The 20,334-nt window shown below is 44.0% G+C and overlaps 1 protein-coding gene and 1 long non-coding RNA gene across 5 annotated transcripts in view; one reads left to right on the top strand and one right to left on the bottom strand.

Moving 5' to 3' along the window:
• ZFP82 (ZFP82 zinc finger protein) overlaps nt 1–6,231 on the bottom strand; it is a 68,571-nt gene extending 62,340 nt beyond the window's left edge. For 3 of the 4 annotated variants that reach the window (XM_005866983.2, XM_014540324.1, XM_014540325.1), the window contains exon 1: nt 6,101–6,231. The gene's annotated coding sequence lies outside the window, so the exon portion shown is untranslated. Of the gene's footprint in view, nt 1–5,490; nt 5,769–6,100 lie in introns of all 4 variants that reach the window. The other variant, XM_014540323.1, reaches the window with a different exon arrangement.
• Nucleotides 6,232–6,248: 17 nt separating this feature from the next.
• On the top strand, nt 6,249–17,896 carry LOC102239597. The gene is made up of 4 exons (XR_313632.2): nt 6,249–6,370; nt 6,654–6,696; nt 17,474–17,584; nt 17,727–17,896. It is a non-coding gene; the product is annotated as an uncharacterized LOC102239597 (long non-coding RNA).
• Nucleotides 17,897–20,334: the final 2,438 nt, after the last annotated feature.

Below are 20,334 nucleotides of genomic sequence, written 5' to 3'. Positions count from 1 at the left end.
TGGCTGCCGGCTGCCATCTTGGCTGGCAGTTAATTTGCATATCGCCCTGATTAGCCAATGGGAAGGGTAGCGGAGGTACGGCTAATTACCATGTTTCTCTTTTATTAGATAGGACTAGAGGGCTGGTGCACAGAATTCATACACGGGGGAGGGGGGGTGGTGTTCCCCTCAGGCCAGCCTGCACCCTCTCCAATCCAGGAACCCTCAGGAGATGTCCGACTGCCGGGATTGGGCCTAAACCGGCAGTCGGACATCCCTCTCACAATCCTGGACCGTTGGCTCCTAATTGCTCACCTGCCTGGTTGCCGAGTAACTAGAGGCCCAGTGCACAAAATTCATGCAGGGGGGGTGTCTCCTCAGCCCAGCCTGCACCCTCTCCAATCTGGGACCTCTTGGGGGATGTTTGACTGCCGGGATCGGGCCTAACCCAGCAGTCGGACATCCCTCTCACAATCCTGGACCGCTGACTCCTAATTGCTCACCTGCCTGCCTGCCTGGTAGTCCCTAACTACCCCCCCTGCCAGCCTGGCCGCCCCCAACTGCCCCCACTGCTAGCCTGGTCACCCCACACATCCTGCTTGTTCAGTCATTTGGTCGTCCCTCACTAACCCCTTGCCAGCCTGGTCGTAGGCAGCCATCTTTGTGAGGATGTGAGGGTTAATTTGCATATTACCTCTTTATTATATAGGATTCCCTATGCTGTAGCAATTTGTACTTCTTAATCCCTTCAATTTTGCACCCAGCCCCCACAGGGTTTTGATATTATTTGATCACAATCTGCAGTGCATGCTAAAATCAGATGATAATCTCCTCAGAATCTTCCAAGCCATGCCATCTGACTTTTATTTGTTTTGCTTTTTTTTGGTTTGTTTTTTTCCCAAAGAACTCAGCACACTCATTGATGCTTGTTCAAGTCCCTCAGGTCCTACAGTCTTCATGGTCTCACTTCTTAATCGCTCACCTGCCTGGTTGCTCCTAAGTGCCCTCCCTCCCCCAACGCTGGGAAAAAAGCCCACCCAAAGCAATACAGGCTGTAGATAGTGCCCCCAAGACAAAATGCTATGGTCAGTCAGTACAGGATATTGTTGGTTCCTCTGCCTTTCAAGTGCACCAAGAGGTCATTGTCTACCTGGAGGAGTTTGTTTCTGGGCCACTGGGTTCTCCAAGTAGTTCCAGACAGTTGAGCTGAAGGAGCAAATCAGTGCCTGGAAACCTCCAGGGTAGGGGCTTCAGCTAGAGTCAACTCCCCTTTCCCCTGACTTCTTCAATGACCTTTATCACACTTATCTTATTCCTATTGAGGTTTATCCACCTTCATAAATAGTAAGCAACGCAAGAATAGCAACCATGTCACTTTAGTCACTGTATTTTCCCCAAGTACTAGCAAAGGATCTGGCATATTGTACACTACACATGTCTGATAATTCAACCTAGAAATTCCATTTCTAGGAATTTATCCTTAGGAAATATTTGTAAAAGTATACAAAAAGATATATGTAAGGAAGTTCATCAAAGAATAATTTATAACCAAAAGTCAGAATACCTAATATAGGCAACAAACCTAAATAATGTTCCTCTATAGGATGGCATATTGTGAAATATTAATGATGATGATATTGGTTCATATTAATTAATGAAGGAAAATACCCACAATAAATTGCCAAGTATGACAGGCAGACTAAAAATATACACAATGTTGGGAGGTGGCTGACTCTCATATATGAAAAACACAGGCTTTGTTATCAGGATCCAGGACATGAATCTAAGCTCTGACAATTATCAACTTGGAGATATTTGTTACTGGAAAGGGGACCTGGCCCTGAATGGATCTGCCTACGGCCAGCCAGTAGTGTGTGGGTTCTTGACTTTGTGCAGGAAAAATTTCACAACATAAGTCCAGGTGAATTTTAGAGGATGTATATTAAAGCTGGGGATGGTGAAACAAGGACATGAGCCTAGGCTGGGCTGCTTTGGCTCACTAAGAAGTTAGAGAAGCCCTTGATGGTTTGGCTCAGTGGGTAGAACATCGGCCCACAGGCTGAAGGGTCCAGGTTTGATTCCAGTCAAGGGCATGTACCTGGGTTGCACACTGGATCCTAAGCCCTGGTCAGGATACATGCAGGAGGCAACCAATGGATGTTTCTCTTTTGCATGGATGTTTCTCTCTCTCTGTGTCTCTCCCCCTCCCTTCCACTCTCTCTAACAATCAATGGGAAAGTGTCCTCAGGTGAGGATTAATAAAACAAAAAGTCAGAGAAAAGGGGATCTTGGGGAAAGGTTGGGGGGGTTACCCGGGATGAATTGCTGCTACCCATTGCTCTCCTGGTTACAACCCTCCTGGGGTCCCTTAGAGTGCAGGAAATGCATGGCTGTGGGGAAAAGGTGGGGGAGGTAAGGGGTGTGCTCCTGGGAGGGAGCTGGGACCTTGGTTTTGAGGGCTCGCTGTGTCGAGGAGGTCTTAGGGAAGGATCTCAATAGAATATTCATCAACTCTATGCTGATGTACCAAAATGAGGTTTATTCTCCTAACTTCATCTGTTCTTGGCTATAGTTGGCAAATGGCACTAATTGAATTTCTGCTGTCTGTCTCCCCAAGGATGGTGATTTAAGCTATTTACCCTCTCTCTGGGTGGGAAGAAATGCAAACCATTTATTCTCAAGTGTCCCTGGCTTACGGAAGATAGGATTTACTAGAAGGCCACAAACTGCTTGGCATCTAGATATTCTAGATCAGTGGTTCTCAACTTTCCTAATGCCACGACCCTTTAATACAGTTCCTCATGTTGTGGTGACCCCCAACCATAAAATTATTTTCGTTGATACTTCATAACTCTAATTTTGCTACTGTTATGAATTGTCATGTAAATATCTGATATGCAGGATGTATTTTCATTGTTACAAATTGAACATAATTAAAGCATAGTGATTAATCACAAAAACAATATGTAATTATATTTGTGTTTTCTGATGGCCTTAGGTGACCCCTGTGAAAGGGTCCTTCGACCCTCAAAAGGGTCGCGACCCACAGGTTGAGAACCGCTGTTCTAGATGGCTGCAAACTGTTGTTTAACGATATGTCCTAGTTTCCCTATTCAGCTTTGTCCTGGCTTACTAGCCTGTCTCACTTTGGACATGTTACTTAATTTTCAGTGCCTGTTTCCGTCTAAACTATGGGGAGAATAATAACAGTATCTATCTTACAGGGATGTTATTAATGCTAATATAATACATATAAAATACATATAGCCCTGGCCGGGTAGCTCAGTTGGTTAGAGTATTGTCCTGATATGCCAAGCTTTTGAGTTCAATCCCTGGTCAGAGCACATACAAGAATCAACCAAATGAATGCATAAATAAGTGAAACAACAAATCAATCTCTCTCTCTCTAAACTCAATCAATAAAAGTCTTTAAAAGTAAAAATAAAATACATATACTTAAAATAGCTTATTATAAGCACTTAATAAAATAAAAAACATTACATGCCCCTTATTCTATTAAAGAAAACATCTTAAATATTTAATTTAAAATGTTTATGTTATCTGTACTAATTTTCTTTAGTAACTTTAATACTAGGATACCCATCTCTTTTTGTCTTATAGTAAACTTTTTGAGATTTTCCAAGATTGCTCTTTACAACAAATTTTAAAACTAGGCTTGAGAATGTAATTTTTCTTAATTAATAATATTAGCAAAAAAATCCACAAAAATGAAGAAACGGCGCAAAGCCCCTCTTGCTCTCCATCCCTAGCATCTCCAAGAAATAGCATTTGGCATTATAAAACTAAAGAAATTTTATTTGATAAGGTGTCATACTGAACATAGAAATATTTGACCAAGTTCTTCTGTATAACATGTCTGAATATATCACTACTATCACTTTTTCTCACGTTATTGTAAATCTGTACTTAGACGTAACCTTGAACCATTAAAAAAAAAGTCTCTAATTCTAAAAGGTTATCTTGATAATTTGTTGCCATAAGGTGTAAATTCTTGAAAGACTTTTCATATTAGAGGGGAACCACTGCACTTCCTTTTACTCTATACAGGCATAGAAATATAATAAATTTTATGACTGCACTGGGTTCCTTTTTCTAAGTGTTGGAGAGTCTTTATCTCCTTAAATAATCAGTTTTTGTGATTCTATTTTGCAAAGTCAACAGGTACACAGAAAAATATTTGGAAAGACAAACATCAAAATAGTAATATTCATTAACTCTGGATGGTGGGACTATGGGCAATTTAAATGTTCTTTAAAAGTTCTTAGGTCTTGCCCTGACCGGTTTGACTTGCTTTGGCTTGGTGGATAGAGCATCGGATTCCAGACAGAAGGGTCCCAGGTTCGATTCTGGTCAAGGGCACATGCCAGGGTTGTGGGCTCAATCCCCAGTAGGGGCAGTGAAGGAGGCAGCCAATCAATGATTCTTTCTTATCATTGATGTTTCTCTCTTTCCTCTCCCTTCCTCTCTAAAATTAATAAAAAATGTTTTTTTTAAAAAAAAGTTCTTAGGTCTCTATATTTTTTCCTTTCTACACTAAACCTGCATTAATTTTATCATCAGAAACAAAAATTAAACTATTTCCATAAAAATAAAATAAAAAACAGAGTTGGGGAGAAATGTGAGTCTATAGGCCTGTAAAATGAATGGAGTGTGATTTATTTAATAATTTTCAATTGTTAGGCACTAATTTATATAAGATTATCTCAAAGAACATTCTCATATATCATTACTCTGATTCTAGACCAGTGGATCTGAATCTTTCTGGGTCATTTTTGATAATCTCATTAAATTATAAACTTTCTCTCAGAAAAATGGCACATTAACAAATATATACAATTTTTTACATACTATTTCGAGGGGTTTCTGGTTCCCTGAAAGCCCCAAACTGATCAAATTATCTCTGGTTAAGAATTCCTGTTCTAGACCATTTGAGCATCTCATTTTTTAAAACTAGAAAATGCCCAACAAAATTAGCTTGATATTTTAATTTTTCCTAATCTATTGGAGTGGACAGGGAACTGCCCCAAATTATCACATAACAACAAATAGCAAATGTTTATTACGTACTTATGAAGTATCAGGCACTGTTCTAAGAGTTTTACAAAGAGTTATAAAAAGAAAATTAATGGCAATTATCTGCCAAATGAATATGTGCATATAGGCACTAGGGAGGGGACATAGGTATCAATTCAATGGACAGGTCATTTAAGAAGGAAGTAAATATTCCCATGTCCTAACAAAAATACATTTCACAGAACAAGAGGAAATACCCAGGAACCTTGACCTTGAATTTTAAATGGGCAATAGAAATTCATTCCTCCTCCTTATCCTCAGAGCCCTTTTCTTAGAATTGATAGGACTGGGGAAGTAGGTAATCTTAAAACAGGCTTTTCTTGGATCCCAGCCCAGTCTGGCTAAATCAGGGCAAATCACAACCACACCGGTCCCCACCATCCACACAAATTCAGAGTGAGGTAAGAGGGTGAGTACTGTTGACATTAGAGGAAGGCCAGGCCAGGGATGGAAACTTCACAGCAGTGTCCTGGAGGGAACTCCGTGGTTCTGAAACCTGCAGTTGGACCCCTCAGAGCTGTGTGTGTGAGTGTGTCCGCGCGCACGCGCGCTCCAGAGGATGAAGTGCGGTGGGATTACGCCCAGGGCCAGCCAGAGTGACACGTTCACTTCCAACATTCTTATCCCAAGATCGGGTCTTTTGCTGGAAATCTTTCCACGACTGGGGCCATTTCTCTGCAGCTGGGCTGGTGCAGCTAGAGGGCAGAGATTCAGCTGTGACGTTAAGGATCGTAGTCACACAGTCCACGGCCATCTCCGTCACACAAGAACCTTCACCCAATTCAGTCACACAAACACCATCGCCCACTAGTTGCGGACTCACTACTGCACATCGTCCCGGTGCCACACCTGGCCCGCGCCGCCACCCACTCACACACAGTTACGCCACCGCGGTTCTCACGCACACTCCGCCAGGCGTGCGGAGCTCCCAACGCTCTGCGGTGAGGCCACGCCTTTGCTATCCCCGCGGGCTGCAGCGCCTTCCCTACGGATGGCCAGAGCTAACGCTCCCGCCAGGACTGCTCACCTGGACTCCGAACCGTTTTCACAGTGATGCCCACTAGAAGCGAGCGCGGGGCAGCCCGAGGCCTAAGGGGCCGCACGCAGGGGTTGCTGGGAGCTTCGGCTCAGCACTAAATGCGCAGGCGTGGCCAACCCCAGGAGGTGGAGCTTCAGTCCCGCCCTCGGGTTAAGTGAGCAGAGATTCCCCTCGCGCCCCAGCAAGGGTGGGGGTCCTGGATGTTTCCTAAGTTGCCGCAGGCTCCTTAGCGCGTAGTCGGGCCAGCGGGGGCGTTCTGTGAGTGACCAAGCCGGCGCTGTGTGTCTGTCTTTGCGGTGATTCTGGGTGCGACTTTTTTCCACAGATGTAGCTGGTGTGTGTTTGAGAGGTTGCGATGGGAATGTGGTTTGTGGAGATTTTATGACTGTGTGTGGGGCTGTGTAGAACGGAATGCTGGGGTGGGGGCAGGAGGGCCTCTGAGATAATGGGACTGAGTACAGGGGATTGTGTTTTGGTGAACCTGTAATTGATTCTGAACATTTATGTGGCGTGGTTTCGATAGATTTGTTTTCCTCTGCAGACCATGGTGTGTGAGTCTGAGAAACAGCCTACCTGATTGTGTGGTGAGTATGTGCGCTTCTGATGTAATCTTGCAGAACTGTGGCAGGATGGCTATCTGGATGATGGATGTGACCCAGAGCCTCACTCTCCACAAATAGAGAAAAGAATGTTGCATCTGAAGCATAAACTTTACTGATGGATTTAGTGGGGAGGGGAAAAAACCTGATATTTCTGGATAATTATGTATTTGTTTTACATTTAATCACAGGTTCATCATGGGGAAGAATGTGAATAAGCATAACTTTAAAAATAAGTTTTCAAAGGTAATTCCTTCTACGCAGCAGTTGATTTTCTTCTGCCCCAGATTCCCATGAGTGGGTGTTCCCTCTTTCTTAGTATTAAGGGGATTTTGTTGGGAAGATTTAAGAAGCCCTAGACTAAGTTTTGGGTTTTTTTTTAATCTATATATATAAAAGCCTAATATGCTAATTATTCCTCCCACCTTCTACCCTCTGCCAGTTACTATGATGTGCACTGACCACCAGGGGGCAGACGCTCCAACAGGTAGGATCGGGCAGATCAGGACTGGATGAGGCAGGCCAGACATGCCCTGGAGCCCTCCCATTGTCCCTCCTGTTAGAAATGCTCTCAATGATGTCATAGGAATGAGACAAACACTCGAAACTGAATCGGCAAGGCAAATTTACTTTTGTGCAGAAGGGTGCTCCTGCCTGCAAATCATGGGCAAAAGCACACTGAATGGGAAGTCTGTTCTGGTTTTATTTCCTGATGCGGGGTCTGCCCTGCTCCTCACTCTGAACTCTGACCTGATTGGTCAGGGTTCAGAGCTCAGATTCCCATTATTATGCGATTGGCTAATTCAGAGGAAGGGGAAGGTAAGGCAAAGCCTAAGATGGTGGCCCCCTGAGAGCCTGAAGGTCATGTCAAAATCGCAGAACCTAAGATGGCAGCCCCCTGAAAGAATCTGAAGGTCATATCAAAATGGCAGGACCTAAGATGGCAGTGAGCTCCTTTCTTTGACAGAAAGATCGCTGGTTCACTCTCACACTCCCCAGTCCCCAGTGGGGTCCCTCGGCCTGGCCTGCACCCTCTCGCAACCTGGGACCCCTCAGGGGATGTTGGGGAGCTGGTTTTGGCCCGATCCCGCAGGCCAGGCCAAGGGACCCCACCAGTACACGGATTCTAGTATTTTATAAAGTTGTTGTAAACACTGAATTAGTGAGCCATTGATCTTAGGGAAACACAGAGTTAGTTTCCTGCAAGCATCTAGTCACAACATTTTCATCAATACATAACCTGTTTTATGTGTTTCTTTTTACACACTCTTCTCATAGATTTTTTTATTTTAACATTGAACTCACGACCAAGAACACTATAACTCATGCCTGAATGAAGCTTACCTAACATATTTTCTCTGTAAGGCACATTACAGCCTTCTTGTGCTTAGGAGCACTAGACATCACTTTAACTCTATGCTTGGGGGCACTTTAAACAGCAGGATCACCAATAAAAGGCACAAAAGTGAGAAAACATGGTACTAAATAGACTGTGAAAAAAGACACTTGTTTATAAGGCAGAGGGTTGCCTTGAGTTCAGCTGAGAAATGTGAGTCAGGGGACTCATTTTTTTATCACTCCATGAATGACCACAAAAGTGCTGTGAATATTGACTTTGAGATTACCAATAAATGTTAGCAAGTGGGTAAGTCTATAAATATGGAAATCCACAAATTATGAGGTTTGACTCTATATATTATCTGGTCCTTTACAGAAAAAGTTTGCCAGTCCCTATTTTAGAGTAGATCCCTTCTAATTATACAATTAGAGTGTTTAAAAACTACTTGAAACAATTATTTTCCCTCTGTCATCAATAATTTATGAAATTGATTATAACCCATTAAGTAAATAAAAATCCATAAACAAGAGAAAAGGGAGTAAAAAAGGAAAGCTCTTTTTTATGGAATGCCAGCTATTTAGTTTGATTTTACATGGCTTTGTGAACTCTGCTTCAAATACACTTAGTATTATATTTTGTTTTGATGAGGATGTTGAACAGTATGGTGTTTTCCTTTAAGTTCAATGTCATTTCTATCATCTCTCATGCCAGCTATCACCTGGAGTTCAGTAAGAGTGACATTGTTAGAATGGCTATATTTTCATGGCATGAAGGCTAGCCATGGTACAATAAAATAACACAATTTATCAGGCAATACTGAGTTTTCTTTGAAGTCAGTCTCCATCTGATTTCTTCCAGTGTTTCATGTTTGACTTGCCTGCTAATGACCAGCTCTTCTGCTTCTTTCTAAATTCTTGACACAGTGCCACCCTCATTGGTGGAAACAAGGTGCCTGGGAAATAGCTTTTCCAAACCTGGTCAATAGCTGGGCAAATGAATTCTAATTATGGAAGCAGTGCTGGTAGCTTGTGTGCATCCGCAGGTGCATTACTACTGAAGTGCTGGCTTAAGTATATGTGGTTGCTGGGTCCCTGTTCAGGGAGGGAGGGTGCTGCTGCATTGGTCATTCCTTAGATATAGATTGCCTGGACTAAACCTCATATTTACTTATTAAAGGGTTCTGCACCCAATTCCCATACTCTTTGGGGAGCAGGGTTTCTACACACCAACAAGCAATTCTAGCTTGTTATCCTACAATTTAATTCAATTCTAACACTATCTACCTGGAGATAGTGTCAAATCCCACAGGTTAAGGGCTCAGTCCTATAAGAATGCCCCCACCCAACACACATACTTCACATGCCAGTTGCTGTGCTTCTGACCAACCAAGTGTAGATTGGAGGTTCCAACAAATGCCTCTCTGGTTTTGATTAATTTGCTAGAGCGGGTCACATAATTCACAGAAACATTTGTTAAAAAGAAACAACAGCCCTGGCCAGTGTGCCTCCATTGGTTGGAGTGTCATCCCACACACTGAAGGGTTATGGTTCAATTCCCGGTCAGGGCACATATGCAGGTTTTGGGTTTGATCCCTGGTCAGGACGTGTACAGGAGGCAACCAATTGATGCTTCTTCTCTGTCCCTCTCCCTTCCTCTCTAACATCAATAAAATAATATTTTTTATTGATTTCAAAGAGGAACGGAGAGGGAGAGAGAGATAGAAACATCAATGATGAGAGAGAAGCATTGATAGCCTGCCTCCTGCATGCTCCCTACCGGGGATCCAGCCTGCAACCCAGGCATATGCCCCTGACCAGAATCAAACCCGGGACTCTTCAGTCTACAGGCCGGGGCTCTATCCACTGAGCAAAACCAGTTAGGGCAATAAAGTAACATGTTTTTTAAAAGGTGGCTTGTGGGCTTTGGAGGAACAAGAGTGAGGGAGGAAGGGAGGAAAGGAGAGAAAGAGAAAGGAAGAGAGGAAGAGGGGAAGGGAGCGAGGGAGGGAGGGAGGAAGAGAAAAAAAAGAGAAAGGATTAGAGCATTGGGCCATGCACTGGAGGGTCACTGGTTTGATTCCTGGCCAAAGGCATGTACCTGGGTTATGGATTTGATCTCTGGTCCGGTCGGGGCGTGTATGGGAAGCAAACAATGAATGAACTGATGTTTCTCTCTGCTCCCTCTTCCCCCCTCCCATCCTCCCTCCCACTCTCCCTAAAAACCAATGGAAAAAGTATCCTCATGTGAGGATTAACAGCAACAACAAAAAGAAACAACAGGACCTTGGCCAATGTGGCTTAGTTGGTTGAGACTCATCCCATGCATCAAAAGGTTGATGTTTTTGGCCCTCACCAATTTTGCTCAGTGGTTAGAGTATCAGCCTGTGGATCCAAGGGTCCCTGTACCATACCCGGTAAAGAGCATGTACCTCGGTTGCAGGCTCCATTCCTGGCCTGGGTCAGGGTGTGTTTGTGAGGCAACATCAATGTTTCTCTCTCTCTCTTTCTCTCTCTTTCTCTCCCTCACTCCCTCCTTTACACTCTCTCTCTAAAAAAAAAATTAAAAAAAATATCCTTGGGTGAGGATCTAAAAAAAGGTCTATGGTTTTTATTCCTGGTCAGGGCACATACCTGGATTGCAAGCTCTATGTTCTACATTAAAATTACAGTGACTGGAGAATGAGAGAGAGAATAGTTAGCCATGTTCTGTGGAACCCCAGAACTCTAGGAGCCCTGACTTCTTATTTATACACTAGAGGCCCAGTGCACGAAATTTGTGCACTGTGGGGGCAGGGGGTTCCTCAGTCCGGCCTGTGCCCTCTCACAGTCTGGGAGCCCCGCAATCAATCGCCCCAAAAAGGTAGATTCTGCCCACCTGCCGCATCACCGCCGCGGGGTAGCCTGGGTCTCCCTCTTTGGGGCAATTATGGAGCCCCCCCCCCAATTGATCACCCCACTGGCCAGTGGTCTAGGACTCCCTCTGCAGGGCAATCATGCACCCCGCAGAGGGAGGTCCCACCCACCCACCGCAGCCCACCAGTCGGTGGCCTGGGCTTCCCTCTTTGGGGCAATAGTGGAGCCCCCAGATTGATCGATTGCCCCACCAGTCAGTGGCCTGGGCCTCCCTCTGCAAGGCAATCATGGGGCGATGGCCAGATCCCTGACCAATCACATAGCACTCGCCTTGGCTGGCCTGGCACCAGTGGGTGTCATAGCGTAGTCATCCGGAAGGTCGTCCGGATGGTGGTTCTACTGTTTGGTCATTCAGTCAATTTGCATATTACGCTTTTATTATTATAGACTAGAGGCCCGATGCACAAAATTCATGCAAGGGCCTTGGCCCCGGCCCCCACCCGCTGCCACTGTCACGGCCGGGGGCCTCTGTTGCCTCTGCTGCAGCCCCCACCCACTGAGGCTTTGTCTGGAAGGAAGGACATCTGGTCTAATTAGCATATTACTCTTTTATTATTATGGATGAGTTTTGTGGACTCTGTTGGACCTATCCTAGAACAAGCCCTTCCTAACCTTCTCCCATCCTCTTTGTCTGTAGCTAATGTAAATTTTTCAGAATAGCTTACATCTTTCTCCCCTGTACATGATGTACAAAACCACTTGCAAAACTCGGAGATGATGGACGCATTTATCTTTTCTATTTAGCCGTGCTGCTGATGGCTTATGCTCCATGCCCTAAATCAGCTTTATTTATTTATTTATTGTTTGTTTGTTTGCTAGCAATGGCCTAATAAACCCTTTTCTTTAAAAAGACTTTCAGCTTTGGAAGTTAAAATTTTTGTTTAATAGCAGTTTCAATCTTCCCCAGGAATATAATCTTAACCAGTCAAATCTAGAATTTTCTGGTTAGCACCAGTAAGTTATTCTGCCGAAATAGCCCTTTTTGTCCCTGAAAGGGAGGTGACCTTGCTTGAAATAATTTCTTTTTCTCATTTATTACTTCTTTGTTCCACCCCCCACCCTGCTTTAAAAACCTTAGATTTTGTACAGTCCTCAGCACTCCTTTCTATTTGCTAGATTTGATGCTCCCTGAATCATGAAGCATTGAATAAAGCCAATTAGATTTCCAAGTTTACTCAGTCGAATTTTTGTCATTTAACACATTTTACTTTCTGAATTACTGGTTTGTTATAAAAGGATATAACTTAGAAAGAGCCACATGGAAGAGATGCATAGGGAAAGGCCTGGGGAAAGCTCCATGCCCTCTCCAAGTGTGCCACTCTGCATCTGCACATGTTCACCAGCCCAGAAGCTCTCAGGCCCTTGTCCTTTTGGATTTTTATGAAGGTTTCATTTCATAGGAATGATTGACCAAATCATTGGTCATTAGTGATTGAACCAACCTCCTGCTCTTCTCCCCTCCCTGAAGGTCAGTCAGGTGGGACTAAAAGAGCCAACCTTCTAATCACATGGTTGATTTTCCTAGCAACCAGCCCCCATCCTTAAGTGTTCCAATAGTCATCTCATTAAGATAGCAAAACATGATCCCTCTCATCACAGGAAATTCCAAGGGTTTTAGAAACTCTGTGTCAGAAAGAGTAGGGAAGACCAAATATAATCCTATATAACAGTGGTTCTCAACCTTCCCTAATGCCGTGACCCTTTAATATAGTTCCTCATGTTGTGGTGACCTCCAACCATAAAATTATTTTTGTTGCTACTTCATAACTGTAATTTCGCTACTGTTATGAATCGTAATGTAAATATCTGATATGCTATATGTGTTTTCCGATGGTCATGACCCACAGGTTGATAACCGCCGCTATATAATCTACACTAATAAAAGACAAACATGCAAATTGACCGTACCTTTGCTATGCCTTAAGCCACGCCCACTGGCCAATCAGAGCGACTATATGCAAATTAACCCAACCAAGATGGTGGCCGGCAGCCACAGAGTTGGATCGAGCAGGAGGCTAGGCTTTCCCGCAGCTGGCTCTGAGCTCCACTCAAAGCAACAAAGTTTCAATTATAGAAGGTAAATAAACCCCAGATACCTGCTTTCAGCTGGCCATGGCCACAGAGCTGGAGCGAGCAGGAGGCTTCCCTCCCGCCTGCCACGGGCGGCTCTGAGATCCACTGAAAGCAACAGAGTTTCAATTATAGAAGGTAAAATAACTCCCAGAATAAAAGAAGAAAAAGGAGAGGCTGGGAACTTCCGTTGCTGGGGGCTTGCCCAGCCTGAAGGGGGTGTGACCAGCCTGCAAACAGCCAGGCTGCCCAGGCACCCCAGTGGGGACCCCTGACCAAAACCCTGAAGGGGGTGTGTCCAGCCTGCAAACACCCATCAGCCCCTCACCCAGGCTGGCCAGGCACCCCAGCGGGACCCCCACCCTGATCCAGGACACCCTTCAGGGCAAACCAGCCGGCCCCCACCCATGCACCAGGCCTCTATCCTATATAATAAAAGGGTAATATGCAAATTGACCCTAACAGCAGAACGACTGGGAATGACTGGTCACTATGACACACACTGACCACCAGGGGACAGATGCTCAATGCAGGAGCTGCCCCCTGGTGGTCAGTGCTCTCCCACAGGGGGAGCTCTGCCCAGCCACAAGCCAGGCTGACGGCTGCTAGCACAGTGGTGGTGGCAAAAGCCTCTCCCGCCTCCTCAGCAGCACTAAGGATGTCCGACTGCAGCTTAGTCCTGGAGGGCTGCCGGGCTGCCAGAGGGATGTCTGACTGCCAGCCTGGGCCCGATCCCCCAGGGAGCGGGCCTAAGCCAGCAGGTGGACATCCTCCGAGGGGTCCCAGACTGCAAGAGGGCATAGGCCGGGCTGAGGGACCCCCCCAAGTGCACAAATCTTTGTGCATCGGGCCTCTAGTATTTAATAAATACAGTGGCTCACACACATTTCAACAGCTACTATGAAGTTCAAAAGAAAAAAGTGTCAATCTCAACTCAAACTATAATAAGTAGTTAGGAGATATAGGTTTGGGTAGTAAAAATGTAGTCCTCATAGGATATATTCAAATTAAAAACCTATTAATTTAAAACAGACTTCTATAAGATATAGAATAATACCCATAAACCTTATGGTAATCCCAAATAAAAAACCTCAAAAGACAAACAACTAAAGAGGAAAGAACCCAAACAAAACACTAAAGAAAACCAGCAAATCATGAGAAGATATCTTATTAACCATTATTTCCCAATAAATATAATTAAAAGAAAAATAAATTAAATTATTTTATAAAATAGAAACACGACCTACCTATACGCTGCTTATAAGAGAACCACTTCACATAGAAAGACACAATACAGACTGAAAATCAATGAGTGAAAAAACATATTCCATGCATGCATTAGAAAGGAAAAGAAAGTTGGAGTAGCAATACTCATATCAGAAAAAATAGACTTTAAAACAAAACATGTTAAAAAAAAGACAAAAAGGATATCACATAATTATAAAAGAATCAACATTGAAGCAATCTAAGAAGAGAACATAACAACTGTAAATATCTCTATGCTTCCAACATAGGAGCATCTAAATCTATAAAGCAATTATTGATAGACATAAAGAAAGAAATTCATAGTAATACAATTGTAGTATGGGATTGCAATACCTAACTCACATTTATATAGATCATCCAGATGGAACATTAATAAGAAATAATGGTCTTAAAATGTCAGGTTAGACCAGGTCAACTTAATAGACATTGATACAATGTTTCATCCCACAATTGCAGAATAAACATTTTTTTACAAGTGCACATGGAATAGTCTCCAATATAGATCACATATTAGGCCACAAATCAAGCCTCAATAAACACAAGAAGACTGAAATCATATCAAGCATATTTTCTGACCACAATGGTATGAAAATAGAAATCAACCATAGGAAGAAAAGTAGATAAAACACAAACATGTAGAGACTAAACAACATGCTACTAAACAACCAAATGCATAAAAAAAGGAAATCAAACAGCAAGTCAAAAACTACCTTGAAACAAATGAAAACAACTTTTCATACTTTATAGGATGAGCAAAAGCAGTTCTAAGAAGGAAGTTCTAGCTATATAAGTCTCAAGAAACCAAAAATATTCCAAATAAACAATCTATCTTTATACCTAGAGGAACTAAAAAAAGAACAAACAGAACCCAAAGTAAAAAGAAGAAAGGAAATAATTAAGGTCATAGTAGAAATAAATAAAAAATAGAAATTTAAAAACAGAAAAGGTCGGGGGTTCCAGTCAAGATGGCAGCATAGGTAAAAGCAGTACTCGCTGCCTCCCACAACCATATCAAAGGAACCAAGAATATACAATGGGAAAAGAACAGTGTTGGAAAAATTGGACAACATGCAAAAAAACACAAAAACAAAAAAACCTGCCACTATCTTACACCATACGCAAAATTTAACTCAAAATGGATTAAAAACTTGAACAGCCTGGCGTGTGTGGCTCAGTGGTTGAGTGTTGACCTATGAACCAGGGGGTCACGGTTTGATTCCTGGTCAGGGCACAAGCCCTGGTTGCCAGTTCGATTCCCAGTAGAGGGGGTGGGGCGTGCACGAGGCAGCCAGTAATTGATTCTCTCTCATCATTGATGTTCCTATCTCTCTCTCCCTCTCCCTTCTTCTCTGAAATCAATAAAAATTTTAAAAAATAAAGTACAAAAGACTTGTACATAAGACCTGAAACCATAAAACACCTAGAAGAAAACATTGGTGATAAGCTCCTTGGCGTGGGTCTTGGTGATTTTTTGGGTGATTCTGAAAGCAAAGGCAATAACAAAAAATAAACAAGTAGGACTAAGTAAAACTAAAAAGCTTCCTCACAGTAAAGGAAACAGTTAACAAAAATGAAAAGGCAACCTACTGAATGGAAGAAAATATTTGTAAATAATATATATGATAAAGGATTAATATCCAAAAAATATAAAAAAAACACATACAACTCAATAGCAAAACCCCCGAACAATCCAATTTAAAAATGAGCAGAGCCCTGGCTGGTATGACTCAGTTGGTGCATGGAAGGGTCCTAGGTTTGACTTTCAGTCAGGGCACATACCTAGGTTTTAGGTTCAATTACAAGTCAAGGTGCTTATGGAAGACAACCTCTCTCTCTTCCTCTCTCTTCCTCTCTCTCTCTCTTCCTCTCTCTCTCTCTCTCTCTCTCTCTCTCTCCCTTCCTGTCTTTCTAGAATCAATGAAAAACATATCCTCAGGTGAGGATTTTTTAAAAATGGGCAGAACATCTGGCTGGTATGGCTCAGTTGGTTGAAAATTGTCCCCTGTACTGAGAGGTTGCTGGTTCAATTCCAGGTCAGGGCACATGCCCAGGTTGCGGGCTCAATCCCCATTAGGAGGCCGCCGGTTGATGATTCTCTCTCATCATTGATGTTTCTATCTCTCTCTCTGTTCCTCTATCTGAAATCAATAAAGAAACATTTTTTAAAATGGCCCTGGCTGGTTTGGCTCAGAGGTTAGAGCATTGGCCTGTGGACCAAAAGGTCTCGAATTCAATTCTGGGTCAATGGTACATACCTCAGTTGCAGGTTCAATCCCTGGTCCAGGTCAGGGTGCATGCAGGAGGCAGCCAATTGATGTGTGTCTGTCACATCAACGTTTCTCTCTTTCTACCCCTCCTCCCTCCCTTCCACTCTCTCTCTTAAAAAAAAAAAAAAAGAAAGGAAAGAGAGAAAAATCAATAGAAAAAATATCCTCAGGTGAAGGTTAAGAAAAAAGGAAGGAAGGAAGGAAGGAAGGAAGGAAGGAAGGAAGGAAGGAAGGAAGGGAGGGAGGGAGGGAGGGAGTTTTAGAGAGAGAGAGAGAGGGAGGGAGGGAGGAAGGAAGGAAGGAAGGAAGGAAGGAAGGAAGGAAGGAAGGAAGGAAGGAAGGAAGGAAGGAAGAAAGAAAGAAAGAAAGAAAAAGAGAAAAAGAGAAAGAAAGAGAAAGAGAGAAAGAAAAAAGGTAGAAGATCTAAATAGACACTTTCCCAAAGACATACAGATTACCAACAGGTACACAAACCAATACGCAACATCACTAATCACCAGGAACATACAAATCAAATCCACATGAGGTATTCCCTCACAATTGTTAGAATGGCTAGTAGCAAAAAAGACAAGAAATAAAAAAAAGTTGGTGAGAATGTGGAGAAAATAAAACACTGTGCACTGTTGGTGGGGATGTAAATTGGTGCAACCATTATGGAAGAGTATGGAGGTTCCTCAAATAAAAATAGAACTATCATATGATCCAGGAATTCCACTTCTGGGTGGAATTGAAAACGCTAAACTCAAAAAAATATATGTACCCCCATGTTCATTGCAGCACTATGTACAATAGCTAAGATATGAATGTCTTCTGCATGCCCCCCACTGAGGATCGAGCTGGCAACCTGGGCATGTGCCCTGACCAGGGATACCTCATTTTATTACACTTCACTTTATTTCACTCTGCAGATACTGCATTTTCATCAACATTGAAGCAAAACCCTCTACCAGCCACATGATTACGACTTGCTGAAGATTCAGATGATAGCATCTTTTTAACAAATTTTTTTTATAATTAAGGTATGTACATCATGTTTTTAGACATAATGCTATTTACACACTTAATAAATAGACTACAGTATAGTGTCAATATAACTTTATATTCACTAGACAGCAAAGCAATTTTGTGACTTATTTTACTTCCATATTTATTTTATTGCAGTGGTCTGGAAACAATCCTGCAATATCTCTGCGATATATCAGTATGTACACATGGAATATTATTCAGCCATAAAAAAAAGAATGAAAGCTGCCATTTGCAACATTGGTGGGCCCTGAGAGCATTATGCTAAATAAAATAAGTTTGCCCAGCTGGCGTGGCTCAGTGGTTGAGTGTCGACCTATGAACCAGGTGGTCACGGTTCATTCTTAGTCAGGGCACATGCCTGGGTTGGGGGCTGGATCCCCAGTGTGGGGTGTGCAGGAGGCAGCCGATCCATGATTCCCTCTCATCATTGATGTTTCTCTCTCTGAAATCAATAAAAATAAAGATAAGTACAATGGAGAAAGACAAATACCATATGATCTCATATGTTACATTTTTTTAAAAAGCTCACGGATGCTGGGAACAGATTGATGGTTCCCAGGGGCTGGGGGAGGGGGTTGGAGTAAATGGTGAAGGTGGTCAAAAGGTGCAAACTTCCAGTTATAAATTGAAGGAGTTATGGAGAGACTCCAGAAGGAAGCAGCGGTGGCGCTGGGTGTTTTAAGTCAAATGGGTGATGAAAAGGACTCTTGGAAAGTGAAAACTTTAGATGAAATTCTTCAGGAAAAGAAACGATGGAAGGAACAAGAGGAGAAAGCAAAGAAAATGCTTAAAAAATAACACTACTTCTTCAATTAATTATTTTGTACTTCTAAATGTCGCAGTCTGATGACTAGGTTCCAAGCAGGAGTCCCTTGAGGAGGGGGAGCTGAGGGACCACCATATAGAGATAAGGATCAGGAAATCGCCCTACAGAAAGGAAGACTCCAAGGAGAACGGGCAAGCACGCTAGAGTGAAAAAGAAAGAGCAGGAGCATGGGAAAGGACATGGAAAAGAACATGATACCAGGCAATAGGGTAGTGAAGACCTGGGAGGGGGGAGGAGGGTAAGAGCTGGGAGGAGGGGGGTGAAGGGGGGAAATGGGAGATATCTGTAATGTTATCAACAATAAAAAAATATAATTTAAAGAAGTTTAGATTATTGATAAAGATAAAGAAGCAGCTCAATAAACATCACACAAGCGAGAGAGAGAGAGAGAGAGAGAGAGAGAGAGAGAAGGAAGGATAGGAAGGAAGGGAGGGAGGAAAGAAGGAAGGAAGGAAAAGAGAGAGAGAGAGAGAGAGAGAGAGAGAGAGAGAGAGAGAAACGGATAAAGCACACTGGGAGTGAGAGAATCAATCAGAAGAGGAGAGAGATGGTGAGAGGACAAGCCAGGAGACAGAGGAACTGTCTAGCCGCTGGCAAGGAAGGGAGAGCACAGGCCATGGTGTAGAAGGAAGTTTCTGAACATCATCAAACATTAGAGAGGACTACGACTATACAATAAAAGCCAGCCACCAGAGCCACAGCCCCCAGAGCCGGAGAGAGAGAGAGAGAGAGAGAGAGAGAGAGAGTCTTGAGCTGGGAGGCAGCCGAAAGCCAGTAAAAGAAGAGAAAGACATGCTATCTGACTTACAAGATAGCAGCATCAAGAGGAAAACCAGCTCAGGGGGTCCTCCTCATGAAAACCAGGGTCAGGTTCTGAGGAGGAAGAGGCGGAGGAGAAGGAAGGAGGAGGGAGGTGGGAGGAGGAGGAAGAACCTGCAGTAACTCACAGGACTCCTCGGGACAGTCAGCCGAGGAAGTGAGTGAGGAAGAAATGAGCGAGAGACCAAGCACACATCCTCCTTGTTCCAGAGTCATAATTTGACTGAGATTCCGGGGAAAGTGAAGAAGTGGAGGAAAAAGTGGGCGAGGGCACCCCCGAGCAGCACCCTGACCAAAGGAGAGTTTGTGCCTGACACCCCAGCCCCATTGCCCATCATTGTAGCCAGGCCAGATTTTCTCACTGAGGGTCCCCAGGTCCTTAAACACTTTGTTGATCTGATCAATCTCTGACTTCCCAGGGAACAGTGGCTTCCCAGGCCTGCAGGGGAGGGCAGGTGGGGGGAACCAGGCCTGCAGGGGAGGGCAGTTGAGAGGGACAGGCCTGAAGGGGAGGGCAGTTGGGGGCAACCAGGCCTGCAGGGGAGGGCAGTTAGGGGCAACCAGGCTGGCAAGGGAGGGCAGTTAGGGGCAATCGGGCCGGCAGGGGAGCAGTTAGGCATCCATCAGGCTGGCAGGGGAGTGGTTAGGGGGTGATCAGGCTGGTAGGCAGAAGCAGTTAGGGGCAATCAGGCAGGCAGTCACCGGGATTGGGCCTAAACAGGCAGTCAGACATCCCTCGAGGGGTCCCAGATTGTAGAGGGTGCAGGCTGGGCTGTGGGACACCCCCCCTGTGCACGAATTTTGTGTACTGGGCCTCTAGTATGCTAATGATATGCAAAGGATGCTCAACCTCTTGCTATGATGTGCACTGACCACCAGGGGGCAAACGCTCCAACTGGTAGTTTAGCTTGCTGCTGGGTCTAGCTGATCGGGACTGAGCAAGATGGGCCAGACATGCCCTGGAACTCTCCCACAGTCCCTCTCCAGCTGGCCAACCTCCCACATCCCTCCCTTGCCCCGATCATGCACCAGTGGGGTCCCTTGGCCTGGCCAGCACCCTCTCACAATCCAGGACCCCTCGGGGGATGTCAGAGAGCC

The sequence above is a fragment of the Myotis brandtii genome, unplaced genomic scaffold (genome assembly GCF_000412655.1).
Source record: "Myotis brandtii unplaced genomic scaffold, ASM41265v1 scaffold241, whole genome shotgun sequence".
Lineage (NCBI taxonomy): Eukaryota > Metazoa > Chordata > Mammalia > Chiroptera > Vespertilionidae > Myotis > Myotis brandtii.
Note: the sequence above shows the minus strand (reverse complement) of the source record. Positions and strands in the feature narration are given on the sequence as shown.